General features: G+C 40.7%; 1 pseudogene; it reads left to right on the top strand.

Annotated features, from left to right (window-relative positions):
• Nucleotides 1-1,654: 1,654 nt before the first annotated feature.
• On the top strand, nt 1,655-2,528 carry LOC101313772 (annotated as a pseudogene).
• The last annotated feature ends 1,856 nt before the right edge of the window (nt 2,529-4,384 follow it).

Below are 4,384 nucleotides of genomic sequence, written 5' to 3'. Positions count from 1 at the left end.
GAACATGTATGGACTTTGAACATATCAGTCAACAATTAAAAGAAGCCGCATAGGATTATCCATCATGATTTTATACAGTACTCAATATCATTTCTTTATAAATAAACCCTTGTTACTGTACTTCCATATTCATTTACTGTGCCATAGCTAGAAAGATGGGTTTCCACCCTATGATCTCTTTGTTAGTGTTTACCATACTGCAAATCAACAATGCAGTTTCAAATGCTGAGGAATCCCACACATACATAAGGTATAGGACTTGAAAGTCATTAGGTTCCCATGGGAATCACTAAATTAAAGGATATCAAATAAAAAGAGATTGTACGATGTGATGTGTATACGATATACGTATTTTGTAGCGTGTGTAAAATGATATGGTTTTGTGGGCATATTACATTGGTCTACACTAAGCGCATGGTTATGCTCACTCACCCATCTTTGATATTTTTTTTGCAGAAAAATACTTAGGTTGTACCGAGCCGGGAAAAAAGGTAGACGACGAGCCTAGAGTGAAGAGCCTAGAAATTAGTGTTTTTGTTTACTTTCCGCTTTGTAACACTCGTTCACACCTCGGAAACGACGTCAGGTGCCTAAATCCCATCAATGTCGGGACCGGGGTGTGACAGAAACCTTACCGGAGGTCGGCCGGAAACCTCGCAGGAGGTCGGCCAAAAACCTCACCGGAGGTCGGCAGGAAACCTCGCCAGAGGTCGGTCAGAGACTTTTCTTAAATAAGAGTGGTTGTTGACTTTGTATACTAGTGGCATTCTTGTAAATAAAAGAGAGATAATCTAATTTTTTTTGTTTGATGACAGTCTGTAATTTTTTTGTTGAATTTCTATACTTAATATAAAACTCTATTTAGGCTTGAGTGGATTTATGTGAGTAAAAATGTTTGGGTGGACTTATATGAAAAAAAAAAAAAGTCTGAAAATGGACTTTTATGTAATTGACCCTATAATATAATAAATTTAAAAGGTGAAACTGTAGATTATAGTTTAAGAATGCAAATTTCAGCTCCCTTCCTTAATCATAACTCATAAGTTACTTGAAAGACAATCTTATGTTAGATATTTACCAATTTCAATAGAAGCAATGACCCAAAAAGATGAGACATGGATCATAAATTTACCTGAAAATCCAAGAATGTCCCTCTATTGGGCCATGTCAACCCTCATCACTAAGTAACAAATGTGGGTGGCAATGCGCCCTCCTTGACAGCCCAAAGAGCATGCCCACAAGCCTTAGCACAAAGCTATGCCCACAAGCCTTAGCACAAAGCATCTCTGCCGCTGGCATAAACTGCGGCACCCTGCCCGTATGCACCATCAGTTGCCAACCTTGGCACTGGTTCCAAGAGAAAAAGCAAGCGAATTCGGGCACAAATCCAAATCTCAGAACATATCCGATCAACATGGTAACGACACCGACGAAAAGCTCCACCGGTGCTAAACTTAAGAGTCCTCAACTTATAATGAAAATTTGTAACAAACGACTAGGCGTAGAATGGAAGACTAATAATTGCATCATCATCATTGTTATCCATCCTCCAAGTTTGGATCGGCTTTGGGAGAAGCCTCTTCTTCTCTGTCCCGATATCCAAAACCCAATCCTGGTTCCACTCTCACAAAGACACAAAGCTACTCCAATAGCCATGGCCATGACCACAGCCTCGTCAACTCTCTCTTCCCTCTCCTCCCTCTCCCTACACACCTCTCCACGCCTCTCTCTCCACCCTTTCACCGCCACAAACACTTCATCCCTAACCAAACTCAAGTCACCCATCTCTCTCTTCCTCTCTTCCTCTCCAAGATTCACCTCCACTACATGCAATGCAGCCGAACAGCCGGAGATAGAGACCACCTTCTTCAACAACAACGACCCCGAGTACGAGACCATCTTCGAGCCCCCGGAGGCCCCGGAAGGCTTCGTCCCGCCGCCCTCCTTCGACGAGGAGTCGTTGGAGACGGAGGACGAAATAGCCGCGGCCTACGAGGAGCTCTACGGCCGCGGCCTACAGTGGCATGACCGTTCTCGGGAACGACATTGATGGACGCAAAGGTGAAGAAGCTGGGGGCATTTGGGAAGTTGAAGAAGGAGAAGATCAGAGATGGGTTTGAGGAGAGAGTGGTACAAGTGAGGAGGGTGACTAAGGTTGTGAAAGGAGGGAAGGAGTCGCATTTTAGGGCTATAGTGGTGGTGGGTGACAAGCAAGGCAATGTGGGTGTTGGTGTGGGAAAGGCCAAGGAGGTCATTGGAGCGGTGCAGAAGTCTGCTGTGAATGCTAGGAGGAACATCATCACTGTGCCCATGACTAAGTACTTGACCTTTCCACACAGGTATGTCATTTCTACTAACTTCTCTGCATTGATTCTGTTGTGGTCGCAAGTGTGTAGGTTTGGTTTATGGAATTATATATGGTGGTGTTGCATATAATGCATTATATGGTTTTTGCTTTGGAATTGGTTAGCTTGGAGACTGAGGCGAATTGGCTGAGCTGCCGTGGAAGATGCATTTACATCGGGTAGATTCATGTAAAATTATTTTGCACTCTTAAGCAAAAACCGATATCGAGAAGATTGATTTTGTGCTATAATATTATCTCTTTGCAATTGGAGTTCTCACTCCTGAACTTGTTATGGAGAAATAGACGAGTACTTTTCTTTTGATTATTTAGAAAACCATTTACATATTAATATCGCGCGCATGGTATATGTATACTGTTTTTACATAGAAAACCATTTACATATAGTTTATATATAGAAGATGTAAAATGAACTTCCGTTGCAGTCATATTTTTAGAGAAGGAAATATGGTAGCTGACAAGATGGCAAACTTGGGGTTGTCAAATGCTTCATTTACTTGGTATGATAATCCTCCTACTGAGCTTCATGGTTTCTTGCAAGCAGATTATTTAGGTATCCCTAATTATCGGTTTTCATAATGGGAAGATTGCCTGGTTTTTTATGGGTAGAAGAAACAATGTCTTTTTGTATGTTGTTTTGGTTTGCAATTGGAATAATTTTGGCCTAGTCCCCCATTCCTCTTTTCATGTAATTTCTTTTATTATTTTGAATAAAAATTCTGATAAGGGACGGGCGGTAGGTTCCCGGTTGTAACAGTTCCCTTCAGGGTAGAGTGGGTGCTTTGTCACCCATCAGACTGTTACAGAGGAGCTGATATCGCCTAATCTTTGTCAATAATTTATAAAAAAAAATATTCAGTAAACTATATGCATTTATTTAGAGAAGTTTTTTGTTAGTACTTTGAAGTTTCTTTAAGTACGATCTAACATTTGAAGTCCAACCTTCTTCTAATCCGGAATCTTTGATCGATCATAATTCATAAAACTATTCCAACTGTCAACTATGTATGGATATATAAATGATCATGTCATGACTGAATGCGAAAGCATATCTTCCTCCTAGTTAGTTATAGTTTTCTAACATGATATGCATGGATGGAGAGACTAAAATCCGAAAAACTACAATATAAAAGCTAATCATAATGGATCAATTTATAAAAAAGCTAAACTATGTCCTGCGTGTTACCAGTTGTATATTGGATTATTGGTTACCAAGTCATAATCTGGCCCTGCCTGTCATGAACAACGACGACATTCATGGTGTTTGGGTCCTTTGGCTTTTCAAATACTCTGTTTTGTCGACTTCATTCACCGGCGGGCCGGCTGACAGCGTTGGGGATGACGACAACTTCTGCATAATGTCAAGTGAATTTCGTTTATTTTTAACAAGTTCGCTAATATAGTAATGTACTTTTACATTTTGCATCTTCATATTCTATGTTTCGACATTACATAAATAATGTTCATGTCGATTCCAAAGATACATTCATATGACTAAATTATAACTAACAATTCCACAAACCCTTGCCAATAGTCTGCATGATTTCATCAAAGTTAGCATGATCCTATGTGAAATGAGTCTTATTTTTGCAGAGGGAAGTATTGGGGTCGAATCACATACTATTCTAGCTAGTGGTTGCGTGACGATGACATAACTACATCCGAGCTGAGTCTTGTGGCTACAATGGGGCTTCTCACCACATGTTGGCCTTCACTGTCCACCCAAGTCAGGTAACCAAAAGCCTCCGTCTCTTCCATCAGTCTTCGACCTCTTATACTCATTTTAAAGCTCAGCTTCTCACCTTCCCTCCCGAAAACCAATTTGTTTGGAACCACTCCAACTTCAAATCCTTTCATTGCTGTCACGCTTGCAACGTATGTCGACTGCCCCTTTCCTACATTGGTCACCGTCCTCTTGAACTCTTGAGTTGCTTGTACGCCCGACATTGAATCATTAGCATTGAAAAATGCAATGAACGAAGGGTAGTTTATATCTAATGACGGAGTTGAACAATTGTT

Source organism: Fragaria vesca, linkage group LG2 (genome assembly GCF_000184155.1).
Source record: "Fragaria vesca subsp. vesca linkage group LG2, FraVesHawaii_1.0, whole genome shotgun sequence".
NCBI lineage: Eukaryota > Viridiplantae > Streptophyta > Magnoliopsida > Rosales > Rosaceae > Fragaria > Fragaria vesca.
Note: the sequence above shows the minus strand (reverse complement) of the source record. Positions and strands in the feature narration are given on the sequence as shown.